Raw genomic sequence first — 25465 nt, 5'->3', positions numbered from 1 at the left:
ACACGAATCCCATCGAACATTAGAAGGACATAAAGGGGAGGTCAGTTCGTGCACAAAATCTTGCACCGGCAACACTTGCGCAGTTGTGGTCTGCTATATAGGCAACATGGCTCAATATTTCTGGAGGGGACTTGCAACAACTTGTGGAGTCCATGCCACGTCGGGCTACCCCACTATGCTGGGAAAAAGAATGATGGCGCTATATATAACCTTCAAAACGGCATCTGTCACACAGGTGCGTTCCAAGCAGAGAGCTGTCATTGAGTTTCTTTTCTTGGGAAACCAGGATATCACAGATATTGATAGTCAGTTGTAGAATGTCTACGGGCACCTATCAGAGAACAACAGCACGGTGAGTCGTTGGGCGAGGCGTCTGGCGTCATCGCATCAAGGTTACGCAAACCTGTCCGATCTCCCTCGTGCCGGCCTGCCGCACACAGCTGTGACTCCTGCAGTGTTAGAACGTGCGTACACTCTTATTCGAAGTGACCACAATCAAACAAGTCGCTGCTGAACTGGACGTCTCTGTTGGCAGTGCTAACACACATCTCCACGAATTGGGGTGCTCAAAGAAGTGTGCCTCGCCGCCTAACAAAAGACCATAAAGAGCAACGGAGGGCCATCACTGCGGAATTGCTTCCCCGTTACGAGGCTGATGGTGACAATTTTTTGTCGAAAATCGCCACAGGGGTTCATCACATCGAACCAGAAACAAACGACGATCTATGGAATGGCGCCACAATACCTTTCCTCCGAAAAAAAGTTCAAAGCAGTACCATCACTCGGCAAAGCTATGACGACAGTCTTCTGGGACTCTGAAGGTGTTATTCTGTTCTATGTCCTTCCGCATGATGCAACGATCAACTTTGAAGTGTATTGTGATACCCTCACGACATTGAAGAAACGACTTCAGTGTCCTCGACGCCACAGAAATGCATAATAATTTGTCATTCTCCATAACAACGCAAGGCCTTACGCAAGTTTGTGCATCTGAGAGGATTTCAAAATTCTTTATTCGATTGTTCTTCCTCATCCACGCCGGCCAGAGTGGCCGTGCGGTTCTAGGCGCTACAGTCTGGAACCGAGCGACCGCTGCGGTCGCAGGTCCGAATCCTGCCTCGGGCATGGATGTGTGTGATGTCCTTAGGTTAGTTAGGTTTAATTAGTTCTAAGTTCTAGGGGACTGATGACCTCAGATGTTAAGTCCCATAATGCTCAGAGCCATTTGAACCATTTGAACCTCATCCACCTTACTGCCCAGATCTCGCAACTGCCAACTTATATCGGCCCAATGAAGGATGCACCCAGCAAGAAGCAGTACGTGTATGATGGGGAAGTTATCGATCCAGCAAGAAGTCCGCGCAGTAGAGTGGTACCATGCCGACATACAGGCCCTCCTAGTAAGGTGGTGCAAGGCCGTCGCATTAAATGCAGGTTATGTTGAAAAATAAGGTTTTGTAGCCAAAAGAGTGGAAAATAATATGGTGTATTGGGATCCTGAATAAAACCAAGCAGCTTTCAGAAAAAAAGGTGTTGCATTATTTACTGAACACCTCTCCATTATACACTACACATGATCTCTGACTTCGCCGGCCGCTGTGGCCTTGCGGCTCTAGGCGCTTCAGTCCGGAAGCGCGCTGCTGCTGCGGTCGCAGGTTCGAATCATGTCTCGGCCATGGCTGTGTGTGATGTCCCTAGGTTAGTTAGGTTTAAGTAGTTCTAAGTCTAGGGGACTGATGACCTCAGATGTTAAGTCCCATAGTGCTTAGAGCCATTTGACCGATCATCTACTTAAAAGACGACGTGGGTCGCTTTGGAGTGTTGTAGATAATGTAGAACTGGTACCAGGCACTCACGAAGTCCTCCACTGCTGACGTAAGTGATAGCACTGAAGTATATATTTATGCTATTAAGTTGCATGCAAACAGCGCTATAAGACTGGTTGCCGTGGAGACGTGACAGAATGGCAGGAAAGAGGTGTCGTGTTTGGACGCGCACTTCGCCACACCATGGTTGAGGTTGTCTGACTTGTCTGTACTACGGGACCTTTGCCTTTCGCGGGCAAGTGCTCTACCATCTGAGCTACCCAAGCACGACTCACGACCCGTCCTCACAGCTTCGATTCTGCCAGTAGCTCGTCTCCTATCTTCCAAACTTCACAGAAGTTCTTCCGGGAGTGCTAGTTCTGCTAGGCTCGCAGGAGAGCTTCTGTGAAGTTTGGAAGGTAGGAGACGAGGTACAGGCAGAACTGAATCTGTGAGGACGGGTCGTGAGTCGTGCTTGGGTAGCTCAGATGGTAGAGCACTTGCCCGCGAAAGGCAAATGTCCCGAGTTCGAGTCTCGGTCCGTCACACAGTTTTAATCTGCCAGTAAGTTTCATATCAGCGAACACTCCGCTGCACAGTGAAAATCTTATTCTTGTCTGTACTACATCGTACACAACGGTAAGAAGAGGTGGGCTACAGAGTGGTGCAGCAGCTGTCGTCATAGGGAAGATGTAGAGGAACAGAGATGATTAGCGAACATGTAAATACAGTAAGCAGAAGTTTAACTCAAGTTACAGTTTTCTCCAAGCGTTGCGTCGAAACTTTACAAAAGAACAAACAGCAATAAAGTCCAGTTACTACTAGAAGCTACTACAGAGGGTCCTGCAGTGTGAGGTTTCTGCTGCTAATGCACGTGCGAACTGTCGGAGGCTGACTAAGACTGAAGACAGTTGAAGATTGTTGACTAACACCGAGGCTTTTAGGTGCTGTAGGGCATCCATTATCGCGGCGGCAGAGGGCGCTGGTAGGCGGAGCCGCTGTGAGTGTGGCTCATTGTCAGTGGGAGCGCGTCATTGTTTCTGCTGGGTCCCTGCATGACCACCATTAGCAGTTATGGCGGAAACATGTGTTTCCATTGCCATCTGTGGTCTATGAAACCACAATCCTGCAAAAAGGCAGGCAGTCAAACACGTCGACAATGAATGCTACGCACTCGTAGGCATGCAACATGACAGAATAACAGAGGTCATAAAAGTATTCTAACCGAAAGGGACTAGAGACGAATGTCACGCCTTATCAATGACAATCGGTTTCAAACCTGACAGGAATTACTTCTGTCGGTGAATGCATGTCCATGTCAACCAGTTTCCAAGAGAACGTTGTGGAGAGAACACTGCAGTGGACTTTTGGGTACCTCTCACAAGCTCATTACAAACAGCAGCATGTAGATTTGTACTTAATTCAGTGGGCCGAAAAAAATGGAAAGTTGACTGTAGATGACTGAAGACGACTAGTGTGATCCTACGAGCTGCGATTTTGGCTCTTTCCAAATGATGCAAAGGATCGAGTGCACCGACATCCCAATGCGACGTTCAATTCACTGTGTGTGCAGAGTGGTGTCAATGCCAGAGGTGGTTCTATGACATTTTTCGTACTAAGACTTGGGCCCATTCGTTCAGGTTTACCGTGACATGAACCAGGTTGCCAATTTTTTGTCCAGTATGCTTATGTTACAGGGAATCTACCTCCAGGACACGCGCGTTGCGTGTCGTGTCACACAAAACTATGGTACCCATCGCTCTTACATATCTCACCTGGAGATGCCTGAAGGAGGGAGGTGCTTCAAATTCTAAAAACTTCATCACGCAACAGTCGCTGTTCTTATTGCCTGTAGTACGTAGAGGTAAAGATCATCAACATAGCTACGTTGGTGCTTGGAAAGCTAATGTGTGTGGAGGAGGGTACATCGTGTACAAATCATATCCCACCTGTCTTTTTCATTCGCAGACAGTGCACAAGAAGAAAAATTGTTTTTGTTCCTCTGCTTATTCCCCAATTTATCTAATATTCCTCTCGTGGCTATAATGGGAGGTTTAGTGGCAGGCAGTAAAGTGTTACTTATCTCGTAGGGCAAAGTGGATTCTCGGAATTTCGAGAGGAAGGCGCTACATGATGCATAATACTCTTCTTATCTGACGGGAATTTGTTAGGAATTCCCGTGGCGCTATCACACAGACTAAGTAAACACGTGACGAAGCGCGTACCTCTGTTTTCTTCTTTTCTATGTGCTCTTTTAGTAGAAATTGGTAAAGGACGGATAATACACAAGAACTGGTATTACGACGGGTTTGTAGTTGAAATGTTACAGGTATGAATAATACATTCCACGCGTTCTACTGTGAAATCTCATTTTGACTTCCGCCTTTCACATAGACAAATTTATACGGTTTTTCTATTGTAAGGAAGGAAAACTGGGATTAACGTCCCGTCGGCATCGAGGTCATTAGAGACGCAGCAAAAGCTCGGATCGTGTGAGGGATGGGGAAGGAAATCGGTCATAATGTTTCAAAAGAACTATCCCGGCATTTGCCTGGTGCAATTTAGGGAAATCAAGGAAAACCTAAATCTGGATGGCCGGCCGGGCGCTAATTTGAACCGTCGTCTCCCAAATGCGAGTCCAGTGTTCTAACCACTGCGCCACCTCACTCGGTTGCTCTATTGTAAGTCGCTCCGGACAGATGCTGCTAAATAATTTGTAAGACGACATCTTTGTTTGAAACTGGATTACTAGTACAAGTACATCCCAACGTGTCCTGATTTGGAAAAGCTACGCCCTATTATAGACGAAGTTATGACCCAAATAACTAATTAACGAACGAAATCTGACTACAGCATGGCAGATGACAGTTACGTGAACAGTCCACACTTTTGCAGCGCAACGGTAAATACTTGTTAATATGCATGGCGACACGAATTTAAACATAATTGAATTTTAAAAGCCTGCTCTAATATTCCAGCAATAATGAATGCGATTTAGTAACTCGATTAATAGTCAGTCACTGCTCATAGGGGATATGGACACCGATTTGAAATTATTACGGTCAAATATGTAACCTAGAACATATACACTTGTGTAGAATAAAGATCCAATGGCCTTGCCGCAGTGGTAACACCGGTTCCCGCCATATCACCGAAGTTAAGCGCTGTCGGGCTGGGGTAGCACTTGGATGGATGACCATTCGGTCTGCCGAGCGCTGTTGGAAAGCGGGGTGCATTCACTTCTTGTGAGGCAAACTGAGGAGCAGCTACTTGATTGGGAAGTAGCGGCTCCGGTCTCGTAAACTGACATACGGCCGGGAGAGTGGTGTGCTAACCACATGCCCCTCCATTTTCGCATCCAGTGACACCTCTGGGCTGAGGATGACAGGGCGGTCGGTCGGTAACTTTGGACCTTCATGGCCTGTGCGGGAGGAGTTTAGTTTTTAGTTTAGTTTAGAATAAAGTACCACGTCTCTGTAAGTTGTCTCTTTGAAGTGAAAGCACTATGTAATAACTATGGAATGAGTCAATCGGCGCAGCCAGAGGTTATGTATTTCACTGTGCGATAGGACAATGGGTGGAAAGTATCATTCTTCCAAATACAATTAAATAAATAAACGACCACGGAAATCGAAATGAGAGGAAGTATTTATATACCACTTTATATAACTGACCTGAGAAATCAAATAACAGAATAACACATGCCCTCTGAGTGTACACACGACACATGTTAGGCAAAATGCAAATACGTACTCATCTTCTGAACATAGTTTCCATACACAACACAAAGCATTTAATAAGATAAACTGATGGGGAGAGTGACTGAATTGACTGAAACGCTCTTCGGATCAAGTGACTAAAGTTGGATTCTATACCAAATCTCGTACGTACTAACCTCACAAAGACAGGGAAAGTTTGTTACTGCACGTGGGACTAATTTCGCTCCCGCTGATAATAGCAGCTCCACAGAGTGATTTAGGTAATTAACGAAATAATTTATCAGCTCTGTAATGCCTACGGATAACCGCAATAACGTAAACCATCGTAAGGAGCAGCAGCTCCACAGAGTGATTTAGGTAATTAACGAAATAATTTATCAGCTCTGTAATGCCTACGGATAACCGCAATAACGTAAACCATCGTAAGGAGCAGCATTCCATCAGTAAGCGGCTTTCAACATATAGAACCCTCCCCCTCCTCACCCCCACCCCCCAACCACCCTCCCTCGCTGCTGTCCACACCAGAGTAGGTTATTCGTCAGCTATATTCCAGTGCGGTTTGTGTGCGGGCAACAGTCTCGTCGTCCGCAAACCTTATAGAGAAGACCTCTCAAAGGTACAGGTCGATACTGCCTACAGAGTCATCTTTGCATTACTGCTGCGACGACTATTCTGTAATGAAACTATAGACCTTATTGTCTGCCGTTTTTCACTTTGCGTTCAGTTCTGGCGGAGGCTACTTGCTCTTTTTTCCTGTTTACTACTGTGTGACATGTACGTAAACTGTGATTCATCAGTGTGTGAGCGACGTTGTTTGGGAGTCCTTGTCGTTGATTAGCTTTTGTGTGACATTGTCGTCTATCGGTGTACGAGCGGCGGTGTTTTAAACCGCCTTTGCTGTTTATTACGGCGTTGTTGTTTTAGTCGTGTCTTTCCATCACGTTTGTTTCATGTGTTGCATCGCTTAGTGTTACCTCCTAGCATGAGACTTTGCTTTATTAAAGCATATACAGGGTGTTTCATAAATGACCGGTATATTTGAAATGGCAATAAAAACTAAACGAGCAGCGATAGAAATACATCGTTTGTTGCAATATGCTTGGGACAACAGTACATTTTCAGGCGGACAAACTTTCGAAATTACAGAAGTTACAATTTTCAACAACAGATGGCGCTGCAAGTGATGTGAAAGATATAGAAGACAACGCAGTCTGTGGGTGCGCCATTCTGTACGTCGTCTTTCTGCTGTAAGCGTGTGCTGTTCACAACGTGCAAGTGTGCTGTAGACAACATGGTTTATTCCTTAGAACAGAGGATTTTTCTGGTGTTGGAATTCCACCGCCTAGAACACAGTGTTGTTGCAACAAGACGAAGTTTTCAACGGAGGTTTAATGTAACCAAAGGACCGAAAAGCGATACAATAAAGGATCTGTTTGAAAAATTTCAACGGACTGGGAACGTGACGGATGAATGTGCTGGAAAGGTAGGGCGACCGTGTACGGCAACCACAGAGGGCAACGCGCAGCTAGTGCAGCAGGTGATCCAACAGCGGCCTCGGGTTTCCGTTCGCCGTGTTGCAGCTGCGGTCCAAATGACGCCAACGTCCACGTATCGTCTCATGCGCCAGAGTTTACACCTCTATCCATACAAAATTCAAACGCGGCAACCCCTCAGCGCCGCTACCATTGCTGCACGAGAGACATTCGCTAACGATATAGTGCACAGGATTGATGACGGCGATATGCATGTGGGCAGCATTTGGTTTACTGACGAAGCTTATTTTTACCTGGACAGCTTCGTCAATAAACAGAACTGGGAACCGAAAAGCCCCATGTTGCAGTCCCATCGTCCCTGCATCCTCAAAAAGTACTGGTCTGGGCCGCCATTTCTTCCAAAGGAATCATTGGCCCATTTTTCAGATCCGAAACGATTACTGCATCACGCTATCTGGACATTCTACGTGAATTTGTGGCGGTACAAACTGCCTTAGACGACACTGCGAATACCTCGTGGTTTATGCAAGATGGTGCCCGGCCACATCGCACGGCCGACGTCTTTAATTTCCTGAATGAATATTTCGATGATCGTGTGATTGCTTTGGGCTATCTGAAACATACAGGAGGCGGCGTGGATTGGCCTCCCTATTCGTCAGACATGAACCCCTGTGACTTCTTTCTGTAGGGACACTTGAAAGACCAGGTGTACCGCCAGAATCCAGAAACAATTGAACAGCTGAAGCAGTAAATCTCATCTGCATGTTAAGCCATTCCGCCAGACACGTTGTCAAAGGTTTCGGGTGATTTCATTCAGAGACTACGCCATATTATTGCTACGCATGGTGGGTATGTGGAAAATATCGTACTACAGAGTTTCCCAGACCGCAGCGCCATCTGTTGTTGAAAATTGTAACTACTGTAATTTTGAAAGTTTGTCTGCCTGAAAATGTACTGTTGTCCCAAGCATATTGCAACAAACGATTTATTTCTATCGCCGCTCGTTTAGTTTTTATTGCCGTTTCAAATATACCGGTCATTTTTGAAACACCCTGTATATTAGTGTATTTGTCTTAAGTACAAGTGAGGGGTTTTCAGTTCTAAGATTATTTCTTGTTCGTGCCCTCTTCACAATAAGGGTAAGTTTGGCATTTATAATTTGTGATATACGTTGTAGTCTTGTGCTTTTAAATAATTTAGAAAATGTGATGTTTGACAAACTTATTTTGTGAAGGTCGTCACCATTCGCTTGCTTTTAATTATTTACGGGGCTGGTAGCGCAGACATAGTATGACATGTGGTGGAATATATATGAGAGCCATTTATGCTAGGATGCCTGCACTTAACTGTGTTATGGCTTAGTTCGCTAATTGCACTAAGGCTATCTAAAGCGTTTGACATTTTTGAAGTCAATTGCTATAAGTTTATTATGTATGTTTTTAAAGTTGTATGTCAATGAGTGTTTTAAAAGAAATCTAAATCTAACTTGTAAATAATTTTAGTGATTTGCAAGTGGAAAAGTTTTTTTTTCTGTCGGTAAACGTGATGAAATTCAGCTGCTTTCTAAACTGTCTTATGATCAACGACCGTACTTGCTCTTACCACGATGTGAAATATATGCTAATTGTCTGTTTATCAAGAAATAAATACCACTAGACCCTCCACTCCCCTACCCAATCTCTTATCGTATCAGAGTGGTTCCAGTGATTGAACATCAATCACGTAGTCAAATGTAGTCAAATTGAATACAATTTTTTACTCTATTATGCGCACAACATGACATTTACTTCGTTGACTGCCCTTACACCTATCACCAACCCTCTACATGCCTTATAGAATTTCGTAACAATGTCCTAGCTTCAGGACTTTACTGTATCCAATTGCATCGTCAGCGAATATCCTTAGAGAGCTAAATATGTTGCCTGTTGTGGCGTTTTAGGGGTGGAGAACAATGAGGGTCCTCTCACACGTCCCTCGGATACACCAGACGCCATTTCGCTTCTGACGGTGTCTCTCCATGAAGAACAACGTTCTGGTTTCTCTTAGCTGTAGAGCCTTCAGTCCATTTGCGAAACTTTCCTGTTATTCGATAAAGACAGGTTTTATTTTATATCCGCGGGTGCAGAACTGAGTCGCAGGTTTCTCAGAAGTCAAAAAACACGGCGACCAACCAGGGCTCTGCTATCTTGAGCCTTCTGATCGCTCAACGAACAGAGCGAAGTAAGTTTTGCATAATCGAAGCTTGGGAAATCTCTAAACAGCACTTTGTATCCAACAGTCCTTATCCCATTTGACATTAGTCCGCAATATCACTCAACAGCGCAAATGCTCCATCGCGTTCACCATAGAAGAGTGATACACGCATGCGACTATATTTGACACGGGACGATGGATAATGCCATAATCTGTTAACAATGCCGCAAGTGTTCCATAGTGTCAAGACATAGTACACAATGTGTTTAGGGGAGAGTGGCGTAAGACGGAATAGTTAATATATTTGGGGTCATAAAATCAACAATTATAGTCAGAAAATTTTGAAAAAATTATGGTGTAATTGTACATTATTATAGCTGAGAATTAAGTACAAATAAATTTGTTTTGACTTTTCAATTACAATATAAAACTGTCTTTGTAATACAATGAGAAGTGTCCATCTTGCCCCATCTAGTGGGGCAAGATGGGGTCACTAGTAGGGCATGATGGGGTCAGTCTTTGCACAGTGCACAAACATGAACTGCTTCATCGTCTTCATCACCTTCTCCTGCACTGGAACAATGAGCCCATCTTTTGCATATAAAACACTGAATCCACCCTTCAGTAGACTGTGGGTACAAGCATCCACAGTGAAGGCACTGAGCGTCACAAAATTCTGATGAAGAGGAACTTATCTGCTTACGTTTTAAGTTGGTTTTGTTAATTTCTTTGCCTTGCTTTTGTATTTTCTTCTTACTACTCGACTTCTTTAGCAATACTTGGTTAGTGATGGTTGTATTTTTCTTAGTTTGACCAAATCTCTTTGTTAAGATTTTCCTAGTTTGTCCCATTTGCTTCATTTCTTTTTCTCTTTTTAAATTTATTTCTGCTTGTAAATCATTTTTGTAGGGTGATTCAGTCAAAACTGCTGGTTTACCATGCTTTCGGCACTTCTTTTTTGAATGGAGGCCACTGCAAGAGGGAACCGGTACAATGTCTTCTGGTGTTGGACATTGTGGAATGGTTACAGCCTTTCCAGCAGTAGTAGTAACATTAATTTGACTTGAAACAGGTTGAATATTTTCAATTGGAGCAGCAACTTCAAGTATTTCATATGCAACATCAGCCTGGAGAGTGTCAGAGAGAACAGCTGGAGTTGACATATCCGATTTAGCAGCAGGCTGACGTGGACTGGAGACACCAGAAAGTTGAGGTAGGCCTAAATAGGTGGAAGCAGCAGGCTGAGGTGAGTTGAAAGCAGCAGAAAGCTGGTTGGTGTTTGTAGCCCTGTGGATTGAGGGTTCATTATCTGTGACATCTGGCCTAGGCCTATATGTAGTCTCAGATGGGGCATAATCATGGTCACTGAAAACGTCTTGGTTGGTAGGCCAAATTACAGTTTTGTGAAATCCATTAATTGCTGTGGACATAGTTGCTGCCTTTACAAAAACCCTTCCATATAGCTTAGAGATTTGGAACAAAGAGACAACACGTCCTGGTTTCGACCTGAGCCAGCATGAAACTTCCTGGTCATAAAGAACACTCAAAGGCTTCATGAAGCTTACATCGAGAGGCTGTAAGAGATGAGTGCAGTGTTGTGGGAAGCACAACAACAATACGCCATTTTTCCTTGCAAAGTCAATAACATCCATGTTTTTGGTGTGGGCAAAATGTCCATTGAGAATCAGGAGAACTGGCCTCTCCTTAGTAACTCGGCTCCAGTCAACAAATTTCTTAAACCATTGAAAAAAAATATCGGATTGAATCCAACCACTTGGGTGATATGCTGCCCAGGCTCCAGGAGGGCAGTCATTCATTAACTGGTCGTTAGCTCGAACCCTTGGAAAAATAAAAAGAAGAGGCATATATGAACCAGCTGCATTGCAACATACTTCTATTGTGACAGTGTTGCTTCTTTCAGCAGAAGATAACACACCAACTTGTTTTCTACCTTTTAGAGACAGAATTTTTGACCTATGCTTTGGTACTACAGTTACTCCAATCTCACCAAAATTATAGATTCTATCAGGGGTAAATTTATGTGTATTAATAAGTCTAGTTAACAAATCAAAAAAATTAGTTATGTTCAGTTTGTTGGATGCTGCAGCTCGTGCTGCACTTGTGTGTTCTGGTTTTCTGAGGGTTATCTAGGATGCCTGCGTTTGAAACCAATGAACCAGTTTTTGCCAGCTACTTGTTTTCCTTGAGAAAATGTGTGCTTTTTACACAACTTCTCTGCCCATTGAAAGGCAAGTTTTCTGAGGTCATATGCTGTCACACCAGATAACCTTTCCTCCATTTTTAGTACGTATTCCACCAACATATTCTCTTCCTCTGGAGTAAAAACGATTTTAATTGGCCCTAGACTCTTGACCAAAATTGGAATTGTTTTATTTGAATACACGTCCACTCGAATATATTTTCCGATTTTTCTGTCTTCTTTCTAGAGTTGTTTGCGGAACACGAAAAGTGTCAGCTGCTCTTTTATATCCAATTTCACCTGTGATAACGGCTTCAATAGCTGATTTCATTGCTTCTAGAGACCATTCACCTCGATCAGTCTTCCTCTTGTATGTCCTTACCATCTTAGAAACCCTGTACAAACAAAAGACGAAATTGTAAAATCTGTGGGGTAAGATGGGGTAGTTCCCCATCATGCCCCATAGAAAAATCCCGTCTTGCCCCACTGATACATTGTGGAATATTTATCGCTAGTTTTAGGTTAGGTTTCGACTAAAAGTATTTATAATATACGTAATATAATGTCCAAAAATAACAGTTTCCACCAATATATACAGTGCTTCAGTTAATGAATACATTTTACCTGCATTCAGCACCAAACTTTAACTTCGCTAAGAAACTTTCCAGCAAAAATCGCGCCAGTCGAGGGAAACGGACTTACACAAGGCAAACTAACAGTTCAGAATGGCTGCCGCTTACGCGTGTTCTTTTTCTCCATCCCTGCTAGCAGTATAAACGTTTTCCGCTAGATTGCAGCACTAACTGAGCCGTAAAGCCAAGTACCCCTTCTTACCCCGCAGGCCGAAACCACATTATACTTGGGCCGGACGTTCCCACGTTCATGCCTACACAGCCCCGACACAGACCAGACGTGTTAGACATAGCCCTCATAAAGGGCATGACATGCACACTCAACCTTACGGTTGAAAACGATCTGAACTCAGACCACATGCCTGTAATACTGCACACGGAAGAAACACTGCAGGACATCGAACCACGCAGGATACTTAACTACAAGCGCGCGAATTGGACACTGTTCAAGGAAACGCTTGATAGTCGTATTCCTGACACCCACGAAATTAACAACACGCAGCAAATCGATGAGGCTGTGGAGGCTCTCACAACTGCCGTCCAAGACGCAATGACTGACGCCATTCCATATAAAACACCAAAACAACACTCGACGGCCCTGCCGCAGGAGATCCTGGGCCTTATCTCAATGAGGAAACGCCTCAGGAGATACTGACAGCGTACCAGGCGTCCGTTCTATAAACTGCACGTCAACAGGCTCCAGGGCATAATACGGGATAAAATACAAAAATTCAAAAACGAACAATGGGGACAGAAACTCGCTGGGCTAGATTCTACACGTCATGGCGTGTGGAAGCTAGCAAGACACTTCACCAGGGAGAAACATTACATTCCCACGCTACAAGGACCAGACTGCCCAGCCTACTCCGCAATGGAGAAGGCAGAGCTTATGGCCACAACACTTGCAGCGTCTTTCATGCCCAATTTGCTTCCCTCAGACCCAGCGTTCACACTTAAAACGGACCAGGGTGTTACATGACTTGTAGCCCAGCCCTCGCGCAACGAAATTAGAAGCACTAGCACAAATGAAATCACATGGGCTATCAAGCACACCAACGCTAGGAAAGCCCCTAGGCCTGATGGCATTCAAAACCGTGTCCTCCAGGAGTTCACGGATAAAGCCGTAGAATACCTTACACACTTAACGAATGCCATCCTGAAACATCAACACTTCCCTGACTTTTGGAAGGCGGCCAAGGTCCTGATGTTCAGGAAGCCAGGGAAAGACCACTGCCTCCCACAAAATTATCGACCCACCAGTCTGCTGTGTTCGCTCAGCAAGATTGTTGAGAACGTAATACTAAAACGTATCACTAGGCACTGCATCGTCAATGACACCCTAAGACTGGAGCAATTCGGCTTTAGGAATCACCACTCGATAACACACCAACTCCTCCGTGTGGTCGAACATATAACACACGGCTACAACATGAACAAAGCCACAGGGTCCGTGTTCCTGGACATCAAAAAGGCTTTCGACCGTCTCTGGCACAACGGCCTCATACGCAAACTAAGCGAACCTGGTTTGCTGGACGGACTCGTACGTCTCATACACTCATGTCTCACGAACAGGTGTTTCAACACTAAAGTGCAGGATAAACAACCAACACAACATGGCATCCAAGCTGGAGTACCCCAAGGAAGCATCCTAGGGCCCATCTTGTTCAACCTGTACATTAACGACTTCCCAGCAACAGAAAACGCAACGTTAGCCATCTACGCGGATGACACCGCCATCCTTGCGCAAGATTGGAAACCGTCGAACATTAATTCACGAATATAGACAGCACTCAGAACAGCTGAGCCTTGGTTGGAGCAATGGCGTATTAAAGTAAACGTCGACAAGTGCAAAGCAGTTCTGTTCACACGTAGACCGAAACTACTGTGCAAACATCAACACAGTAGACCGATAACACTACATACAAGCCCAATACGTTTCCGAGAGAAAGTCAGATACCTAGGTGTCTGGCTGGACTGGAAACTTACATGGGGGGACCACATCGAGTATGTTGCCAACAGAGCGCACGCGAGGCTTAAACAGCTCTACCCAATCCTCAACAGGGAAAGCACACTGAATAGGAGGGTGTCGAGGTCCATATACGTGACACTGATTAGACCTCTGATGACGTATGCAGCTCCCGTCTGGGGATATGCAGCTCCTACACGACTGCGCCGCCTGCAGATCATACAGAACAAAGTGCTACGAATCATTAGCAACGCTCCACGCTACACACGCACCGTGGATCTTCACCAAGAATACCGCTTTGATACCCTCAAGGAAGTATTCAAAAAACGCGCCACACGACTATACGGGAACTCGAGACACTCGAACAATCATTTCATCCTCACTCTGGGAACCTACGATCAGAACCATAGGTGGAAGCACAAGCGGCCAAAGACACTACTAGCTAGGGCATAGCCACCTATGACAAGCTAACATACACTAAAAAGCGACAAACGTCGGCAAGCCACTGCATGTCAGCAACAGACTGATAACTACCAGCTGCTATTAGAGCCGACCAACAGGCCACAGCAGGGACACCGACGAGCTCGCCCACTGACGCACAAACAATTCGCCAACATCACCCTTCACTGTGCATCCGATATATGACCTATCGGCCACAAAAACGATAATAAACCTAACTGTTGCAGGTTGCTGACGCTGAACGAGAGCTCTACACCGGCACCCAGCGGCAGCCACCGAGTAACAGCACCGCACAACGTCAAAGGTATCGACATGCATAATACCCACTACTAACAAAGCCTACCCTTGCACGACCTATCATAGGCAGCAAGACAACCGCTACTGCTCTTACCACCCGACCTAACTATCGCAGAGGTTTTTTTCCCTAGGCTCTTGCATTGGCACTTTTTTTCCGCTGCCCTTCAAACCGCTACCCTTCGTTCTACTTCGACCCAATCTATCTCCAGATGAGTGCGTATTAATGGTTAACCTTAACCAGACGTACGCAAACCTCGCAGTATCCACATCCTGCGACACCTCACTTCAGTGAAAACTAACCCTTATGCAGAGGTGGCAGTAGACCTATTGAGTTGACCATCATGCCGGTGTGGGCGTGGAGGGGCTCCGCCTTAAAAAAAAAAAACTTATCCATGCTGTTTCAACCCATGCTGTATGTCTTACCGTGGTTGCTAGGAAACGGGTCGTGAGACTGAAGGAAAAAGTAGCTTCTAGGACCAATTTGAATATTTACCATTGAGACGTATACTGGCCTTTTATTTCAAGCTACGTGCAGTAAGAGACAGTGTTCACAGTTATAAATCTATGGTTATTTCGAATGGAGCACTGAAATCACGAAATTGGAATATCAATCAAATATCTTGGACAGCTTTACGTGAAACAAACACAGTTATCGGTTGACATAATGAGGAATAATGCAAAAAGCATTGTCCGACTTTCACGAAATACGCCATCGATAACGCCCTCAGAAAAGATGTACGAAGGATATTTACGTTCCGCAATCATCAACATGACGCTTAAAATCTTTTAGTGCAGGCTGAGAGCGTAGCGGTGCCACTATTTAGTTTTGCATGGGCCACTTTCAAAGGAAGGAACTTCATGTACCTCAAACACTGCTGGAAGGTATGCAGGAACGCTGAGGGACAACAGGGTATTTCAATACAGCCAGCGTACTTTCAATGGCTGCCTCAGCAGGAATAGCAATGACTGTCGACGCGTGCGATAGCATATTCCTCCAGACTGCGAAGGTTGTCATGGTAAACAGCAACTGTATTACGAGAAGCCAGCCTACAATGAAGAAATTTCCAATATTCGAATGTGAGTTGAGGACAACACAGAAATTTGCTGTAATGTCTTGAGAAAATTTAACAAGTTTGCCGTAGCATTTCACGAATCTGGCGATTATGTGTTTCGAAATTCGATGTAAGGTCTTATGGGACCAAACTGCTGAGGTCATTGGTCCCTAAGCTTACGCACTACTTAATCTAACTTACGCTAAGGACAACACACTAGAGATGGGCAAAACTGTTCTTTTCAGAGATCGGATCAGAACTGTTCACTCCCTGAAATGAACTAGCTCTTTTTCATGACTCACCACTCATTCACAATAGAAAGTAAATGGAAGGCACATTGCGCTTTAAACTTGGTTTATTCCAGTACTATACCTGTATTTCGATCTTATTTGATCCTATTTTGAAGTAACACAGATAATGAGTAAGAATTTTGTATTGTTTGTTGAAATTTCCATGATATGACAAAGTTTTTGATTATTGATTTATTTTGCACTATCGTGGTTTTTTGAGTGATCGGAAAATGTTGTAACTTGAGATTTACATTAACAATATATTTGGCTATAATGGATTAAAATTTCATTAACCTCGTACAAATACATCGCAAGCCATATATTTTTAAAGTGAACGTTTCCTTCCGAAGACGCCTAAAATCGCAAAATCCGTACCAGAATAAGAAAAGAAATATATAAATTTGACTGTAAGACTAAAGTGCTGCATATAGCCTTACGCAGAATAAAACAAGGAAAATATTGGTGTATCATATTTTGCGATACGTTTATCAGTTCGCTCATGATTAAAGCGTAAATTCCAGTGTCCATAATAAAAATCCTATAGTAAGAGGAGTCGTCAGGAACCTAATCTGATCAGTTTAAACAAATAAAAATAAAATAAAAACAAATGATGTATACATAACATAATAATGTAATATACATAGCGGTATTACTACGAAGAACAATATCCAGTAGAGACGAACTCCGATGCAGAAGCGCTGAGTCAAGCAGGTCGAGCCGCGAGCTGTATTACTGCATGAGCTAAGACCGCAGAGAACGGAGTGACACCTGAGTTGCTTTGCTCAACGCTCTGGCTAGAGTCGAGAATGGTGGGGTGAGCGTTGAGCGGGCGAGTTCCGAGGGTGGGGGGAGCGGTGAACGGCCACCAGTCACCTGCTCTGAGACAAATCGTCCGTTCTCTTGCAAGCAGGTTGTTGCAAGTAGTTCTTACATTCTCCGCTAGGAGCCTCTCTGTCCTGTTGCTTGCATCAACTGCCCAGAGGGCAGGACGTGCAACTGAAACGATCGCCAACAGAGTGCGATGCTAAGTTAAGCTGCGCCAGACACTGCACGCGGCAGAGGACGCACAGAGACAGCACGGCATATGTGAAACACAAAATCCAATGGGGCACTACACAATGCAGGCAGCCAAGGTAGAAGCAGGGCAGAGGCCGGCGCGGGCTGTGTTGTGTGGTGTGCACTGTGCTCTGACCAGCAGAGGCGCCGCTGATATTCTCCTTCTCTCTCTCTCTCTCTCTCTCTCTCTCTCTCTCTGCCATGGGAAACGTTTGGAGCTACCGTTCTTTTTTTCTGAATCACTGATTGTTCACTCCTTTGAAAGATTCAACACTATGAATTAGTTCAGGAGCAGATCCCACATCTCTACAACACACACCCATGCCCGAGGGAGGACTCGAACCTCCGACTGTGACAAGGCGCCTCAGACCGCTCGGCGATGAGGTGTCATGTGGTTATCTTCATCGTGGTTATTATGAGAAGAATTTAATGTGAGGGATGGAAATGTGGAATCTGTGGATGGTGCATCACTCCTCGCGAAGAGCTGTAAGGTGTAGGGTGTGGAGTATGTGCACTGAGTAAGCAAACCTTTATGACCATCCATGTAATACCTCTTTGGTCCACATATGAAACTCGCTAAAAACTGCAGTTGTTCGCAACACGGATGTTGTCAGTGCACCATACACCAACAAAGTGCTGAACAAATATTTGTACTACTGTTGACGAGAAGACTGTTTGTGATTTCTGCAAGGGACGTCGATCACATCAACTCCTTGCCAGGTTCAGTATCAGGACCATGACAAGAATTATTCAAAAAACCCATAAGACCACTGTAGCGCGATTTTGGTGCGTGCGCCATAATCGATTTTTCTGGAAGAGCCTGTAGTGAGTAACCAATGCGAGAAACTGCAGCCAGGGATGGAAGCTGTAGGCGTATAGTGTCACTCGACCTTCATACTCTTTGGACCGAGCGGGATCATGGACGTCTCTGCTGGTCATTGTGTTTCAGTTCGGAGAGTGACTTGTCACTGAAGTCTCTACTACTCCAGTCAAAGAGATTCCAGGCAGGAGAATGTCTACAGACGGTCCAGACAGCAGTGGGGTAACAACCTGACTGTCGCCCACCATGAGGCTCGACATCCAGGAGTGACGGTCTTTCATTTCATAACAAGACCCCTTTGGTTGTCATTCGTGGCAGCCTTCCAGCACAGCGGTACGTAGACGATATTTTATGCGCCGTTTTGTTGACCTTCATGGCAAGCCGTCCCCGGCTTACATTTCACCAAGATAATGCCCGCCCGCACACGGAAAGAGTTTCTACAGCTTGTCTTCGTGATTGCTAAACCCTAGCTTGGCCAACAACAAGGTCGTCGGATCTTTCCCCAACTGAGTAAGCTTGGAACATTATGTCCACGGCCCTCCAACCGGTTCGGGATTTTGACGATCTAAGCGCCAATTGGACATAAATTGCATGCATAATATGCCTCATGAGGACATCCAACAACTCTATCAATCAATGCCAAGCCGAATAACTGCTTGCATGAGGGTCAGACGTAGACCAACGCGTTATCGACTCGCCTAGTTTGTGAAGTTCTTTCTCTGGAATAAATCCTCCAATCTTTTGCAATTGTAATCATATGTTTGTCAGTTCACGTATATCACATCTACCCATTTCCGTCCCATGCGGATAATTCATTCGCGGTGCGTCGTTTTTTTTTAAGTTAATTGCACTGCTTTATGAACTTTTAGACTCATGAGTAGGACCTTATTTAGCATCTGTAGACCTTGTAAGTTGAACCTGTGGCGCGAGTGGTACCTTGGGAAAAACCTAAAAAAAATATTCAGATTAATTTTCGAATTAAAAGTCTGTGTTGTAGGTTTATTATTTAGTTGTATAAGAAGGTGCTATAGAATTTGAAATGCGTCCGCCAATTTTCTGGCTGGTTCGTTTCCTCTTATACTAAATTCTGTCAGTTTCATAAAATATGAACAAGAAACAATAACAGAAATAATTGTAATGACGAGTAATTAGCTTCCTGATATCCCATACACTTCTTGGCAGTTGAGTATATCTCTTGCACAGGCAATGTTTCAGCAAATTTTTTAAAAAGGTCCTGCCATGTAGCGACGACAGGTATTTGTCTTCGTCTTTGGTCTGTCATTTCAAATCTTCCTGGGAAGAAGGTTCATATGGTGGCAACCAGTCACGTGTTTCGCTTGACTGTTATCACTTTAGGTGCGCTTTTTTCGTGTAAGTGCCGAGAGGACATAAAGGCTGAGTATTTTGTCACTCTGGACGTTTTGTTGGTGGAGTTCATACTCAGCCATTATTGATTTCGCTCTGACAGTTGACTTGAAACATAATTGAAAAGATGCAGTTCCAGTCAGGCTTCGGTTGAACTTTAGAGTCTTTACGGTGGTATCTCATTTGATTAGCTGTGCAGTATTAATTTTTGGCAATTTTAAGCAATTTCTAGATCAGTCTTTGTGCATATGCTTCCATGTGACTGGGTGAATTTGTGTAGTCATTTGTAATGACACGTTTGAAGGAGTGCTTCACACAAGGAGTTTGTCATCGGATTAATGTATCTATTTTACTTTAAACTGATTCATTTGTTGTATTTTTATCTGGTATTATATTTTCCTTTCTGATGATGGTGCACGTATGCAATGTAGGGTTTTCAAAGTTTCTTTCAGATATACCGTTTTAGTTCAACTTTAAATTCTTTTTGGTGGATGGTATCCCCTCCAGGATTTTTTTTACGGATAAACTGAAATTTAATTGCACTTTCTTCGTTATCCATGAGTGACTGTCGCTGGAGAAAGTTTCACAGTCGTTCACATCTCTCTAGAAGTTCCGTCACTGCTTTCTTACTTCTAAAGTGAATTATTCTCGCACTTCATTCTTTCTGCGATCTATTTGGAAGACTTTCCTTTGATTTCCTTGTGCATCTGCAAAACGTGAATCAAGCTGCACTGTTGGATTCAATAACATGTGGAGATAGATGGTTATTATATAACAGTTTTCAAAATTGTTATTGTTGCTGTAGAGATTACTTACACGAATTCGGAAACTGTTATTATGGAGTGACTAACCTACGTTGGTTGGTCGAAGTGATTGCTCATTATGTTGCCAGTAGCATACTATTAACTCCTTTTTCATACCTGTTTCACACCCATAGCATGTTCGATGCAATTTTTTTTTGTGTGAGTGTGTGTGTGTGTGTGTGTGTGTGTGTGTGTGTGTGTGTAGATGAAAGGAAAATCACTGGCTGTACTGTGTGCAGTCTGTGGCTGGTTGGCATTGTTGCAACATTCGCTATTGTAGTGTTGGGCAGCTGGACGTGAAAAGCGCGTAGCGTAGCGCATTTGGAGGTGAGCCGCCAGCAGTGGTGGATGTGGGGAGTGAGATGGTGGAGTTTTGAGAGCGGATGATGTGTGTCCATCAGAGAGAGTAAATTTGTAAGACTGGATGTCATGAACTGATATATATATTATGACTTTTGAACACCATTAAGGTAAATACATTGTTTGTTCTCTATCAAAATCTTTCATTTGCTAACTATGCCTATCAGTAGTTGGTGCCTTCAGTAGTTTGAATCTTTTATTTAGCTGGCAGTAGTGGCGCTCGCTGTATTGCAGTAGTTCAAATGGTTCAAATGGCTCTGAGCACTATGGGACTTAACTGCTGTGGTCATAAGTCCCCTAGAACTTAGAACTACTTAAACCTAACTAACCTAAGGACAGCACAGAACACCCAGCCATCACGAGGCAGAGAAAATCCCTGACCCCGCCGGGAATCGAACCCGGGAACCCGGGCGTGGGAAGCGAGAACGCTACCGCACGACCACGAGATGCGGGCAAGCAGTAGTTCGAGTAACGAAGATTTTCGTGAGGTAAGTGATTCGTGAAAGGTATAGGTTAATGATAGTCAGGGCCATTCTTTTGTAGGGATTATTGAAAGTCAGATTGCGTTGCGCTAAAAATATTGTGTTTCAGTTTAGTGTTGATCAGAATAAGTAAAGAGAGAAATGTCTGAGTACGTTCAGTTTGCTCAGTTGTTTGAAAATCAAATAACGTAAGGGGTTTACCAGCACAGTAATTCATTAATTTTTCGAAGGGGACGTTCCAACCAGTGGAACCAATAAACTGGGGATTAACTGGACCTTTTGCTATTCAAACTGGAGTTATGTAATTAATTATATAATTAATTTTGCAAAGCTGGTAGCCGTTATTTACTTATGGGGACCTCTTCCTTTTCGATTGGTCGTGTAATGTTCATTTTAAATTATGTATCTGAATGAGTCGAGAACATCCCGATTGCCGGGAGGTCCAACCGCCATTGGACACTAAAGACAAGTTCTCTCAGCTTTCACATTACGTTGCAAGTTTATGAGTTGATTTACTTATAAGATTAAAAAACTGAGAGAATGAAATCATTAAGATACTCAACATGTTTTATTGACATCTCTATGAACAATTATGTCTTTCAAGAAAGGGACAAAAAGTTGAGTTTCACGTTGACGAAAAAAAACAGTACTCCAATTTTGAAAATAACATATTGTAGCTATTAGTAATCATGTATGCTAAACAAGTGCAAGGTAATGAAGAGACTGTAGCGCCAAGCTAGTTTCATCTGTATTTCATTCAAACACAATTCTATCTCAAATAGTCTGCCTTAAAATGCAAATTGCAAATAATCTTATTGGCTAATCTGTTTGCACTCACCCTTCGTACTAATGAAGGAGGTTATTTATATTACTCAATCTATCTTACAACGTTACTTCCAGTTCTGAGCGGAGCCAAAAGACTGAGCCTGCCTTATAATACAGCGGTGTGAACTCTGTCTTTAAGCAACTTCTATTTTGAAAGTGTCATGTTGGTGCTGCTATTAGTGACCGTAAGTGACAGGTGTATTCGAAGGGTGACCTCGACACTAGGAAAACTTTCTTCGACATGTTATGGGTGTTGGTTTGGATGAAAGGAGACATGAAACAAATCAGTTTTCCTCGAAAATGATTACTTCAGACTGGCAAAACTTCGTTAGTCATTCTTTCAAAAATCTTAGAGATTTTTCCAACTAAAGTCCCACGCTTTTGATCGGGCGCCCCTAAGAACTAAACGCCAAGCGCGAGCTTTGAGATATGAATTCTGACATAATTCTCGTCAACTGTCCACAGAAAAAATTAGCCAAATACGCTCTTACAAAATGATTAGGTCAATGTATTTTTCCACTCCACCGTATTAAGAAAAAAGAATATTGTAATATTAGTTTTTCTATGGTGCGGGTCTCTTTGTGGAGTTGCAGCCTCATGCGCGTAAACGAGGCCCTGTTCAGATAGCAGCGAGCTTGCAGAATAAATCAAAGGTGTGTTCTGAGGAATCAAAAATGTAATGACTGTGTCACACAGCAGTGACCGGGCTACTGGAATTACTGCGGCCGTTATACGCCACGGTATGAGGAGGAGAGGGTTGGGGGCCCATCGTTCCGGCCACCTTTTACTCACAGAAACATCTCTGGTAATCATTTGACAACAGGCTGAGGGGGGGGGGGGGGCGGGCACTAGAACGAGGAAGAATGCTCGGCTGCCTCCGGGTTTGAACCCTAGACCTCCAAGGCCTAGGGTCACCACGGCCACTTGAAACTCCGTCTGCTGGCCCTGTGACGTAATTCAGTACCGACTGGCCGCCGCGTCGTCCTCAGCCATTGGCGTCATTTGGGCGCGGTATGGAGGGCCGTGGGCCAATACACCGCTCTCTCGCGACCGTTCTCAGCTTCCCAGAACTTGGAGCGGCCACTTCTCACTCAAGTGGCTCCCCAACTGACTCCACGAGGCTGAGTGCGCCCCGTTACGGTCCTTCTGCCAACGCGGAAAATCCCTGGCAATACGAGGAATCGAAGCCAGATGCTCCGGACAGCAGAGAGGCGTACTGACCCTTGAGAAAAGTACGCAGGTGGCCTTACATAGCGCACAGTACTAATATTCACGTACCATGCAACTTTTGTGGTATCTTCTTCAACAATCTCAAGGAAGGAAGAAAGGAAGGCAAGAGTTTAACGTCCCGTTGACAACGAGATCATTAGAGTCGGATCACAAGCTCGGATTAGGAAAGGATGGGGATGGAAATCAGGTGTTCCCTTTCAAAGGGACCAACCCGGCATTTATCTTAGGCAACTGAGGCAAATCACGGGAAACCTAAATCTGAATAGCCAGACAGGGATCTGAACCGTGGTCCTCCCGAATTCGAGTCCAGTTTGCTAACCACTGCGCCACCTCGCTCACTGACCGTAGCAAGACCTAGAAATGTCTTGCTTTGCATCGGCGTGCGTAAGTAATTTTTAGAGGCCACCTGCTTCATGTACTGTGGTGGCAGTATGGTTCTAGGAGAAGAGAACATCGCGTGTGCATTCCCTGATCTTGTTATGGTAACGACAGGAGATTTCAAATTACCAACTGCAGATTGGGCGACTGACACTAGCAGAAAAATCCCGGCAAAAATGATGTTACGTATGGAATCAGTCTGAGACAGAACCGATTCGTCAGAATAATATTCTCAGTCTGTAATTTTTAATTCAGATTCTTAACAAAAGGAATCTGTGATCACGAGAGTACCAAAAGAAATGCTAAGAAACGTAAGAAATATTTCCACACAGCAAGTAAGAAACAAATTTCGGATCACCTGAACGGTCAATATCGGACGTTCATCTACTGATATAGCTCCATAGTCGATTACCGATTATTGAAGAAAAGTCGATCGCGCTCCTAGCAACAGACTCTTTGACCACAACCTAAACAGATACTATAAAAATTCTATTTTCTTATACGTAACACATGTTTGTAACAATAGCATTCGTCATTTGCTTGCTGATTCCATACATACCATAAATCCTACAGAAATTGTATTTTAGGATTCCTGCAAGCAATCCATGTTTCAAATGTTGAAACCAGTTAAATTCATTACCCCATATTATGTCACCATGAATTGAGGATTTGTAACAGTCGGCCGGTGTGGCCGAGCGGTTCTAGGCGCTTCAGTCTGGAACCGCGCGACCGCTACGTCGCAGGTTCGACTCCTGCCTCGGGCATGGATGTGTGTGATGTCCTTAGGTTAATTAGGTTCAAGTAGTTCTAAGTTCTAGGGGACTGATGACCTCAGATGTTAAGTCCCATAGTGCTCAGAGCCATTTGAGAATTTGTAACAACTCAAAATGATAATAGGATAACAGGCTTCAAAAAAATGGCTCTGAGCACTATGCGACGTAACTTATGAGGTCATCAGTCGCCTAGAACTTAGAACTAATTAAACCTAACTAATCTAAGAACATCACACACATCCATGCCCGAGGCAGGATTCGAACCTGCGACCGTAGCGGTCGCTCGGTTCCAGACTGTAGCGCCGAGAACCCCACGGCCACTCCGGCCGGCTAACAGGTTTCATGCGGGACTTTCTCACTGAGCAAATTCCAAAATTGTGTCACATATTAACGTGAGATGCTATGAAGCAATACCGAAATTCAGTTAGACGACTGTTTTTGGAAGTAACGTACGCTCAGCTGATGCTAAACAATAAAATATCATATTTTACACATACAGCTGTAATCCAGACCTAGAGGTGAATTAATATTAATAAGATATTAATCATAATATTAAATCCTCTATAACTTAGGAAATACTCCAGGTCAAAACATCTAAGATCAGTTCCGCGATTAGCACAGAAAATTCCTTTAAGATGAGAAATTTCCCATATTATTTCACAAACGTTTTAAAGTTCGTAAACATTTTGCTAAGATTACAGAAACCGTAGTGGAAGGAGTAACTGCCTCAGCATTCTAACAATATAACTGCTTCGAGAATGAGATTTTCACTCTGCAGCGGAGTGTGCGCTGATGTGAAACTTCCTGGCAGATTAAAACTGTGTGGCGGATCGAGACTCGAACTCGGGACCTTTGCCTTTCGGGGGCAAGTGCTCTACCAATTGAGCTACCCAACCACGACTCATGCCCTTACTTCCGCCAGTATCTCGCCTCCTACCTTCCCAACTTTACAGAAGCTCTCCTGCGAACCTTGCAGAACTAGCACTCCTGAAAGAAAGGATATTGCGGAGACATGGCTTAACCACAGCCTGGGGGATGTTTCCAGAATGAGATTTTCGCTGTGCAGCGGAGTGTGCGCTGATGTGAAACTTACTGGCAGATTAAAAGTGTGTGCCGGACCGAGACTCGAACTCGGGACCTTTGCCTTTCGCGGGCAAGTGCTCTACCAACTGAGCTACCCAAGCACGACTCACGCCCCCGTCCTCACAGCTTTACTTCCGCCAGTATCTCGTCTCCTACCTTCCAAACTTTACAGAAGCTCTCCTGC

Source organism: Schistocerca cancellata, chromosome 1 (genome assembly GCF_023864275.1).
Source record: "Schistocerca cancellata isolate TAMUIC-IGC-003103 chromosome 1, iqSchCanc2.1, whole genome shotgun sequence".
Taxonomy (NCBI): Eukaryota; Metazoa; Arthropoda; class Insecta; order Orthoptera; family Acrididae; genus Schistocerca; species Schistocerca cancellata.
This window is presented reverse-complemented; position numbering follows the sequence as displayed.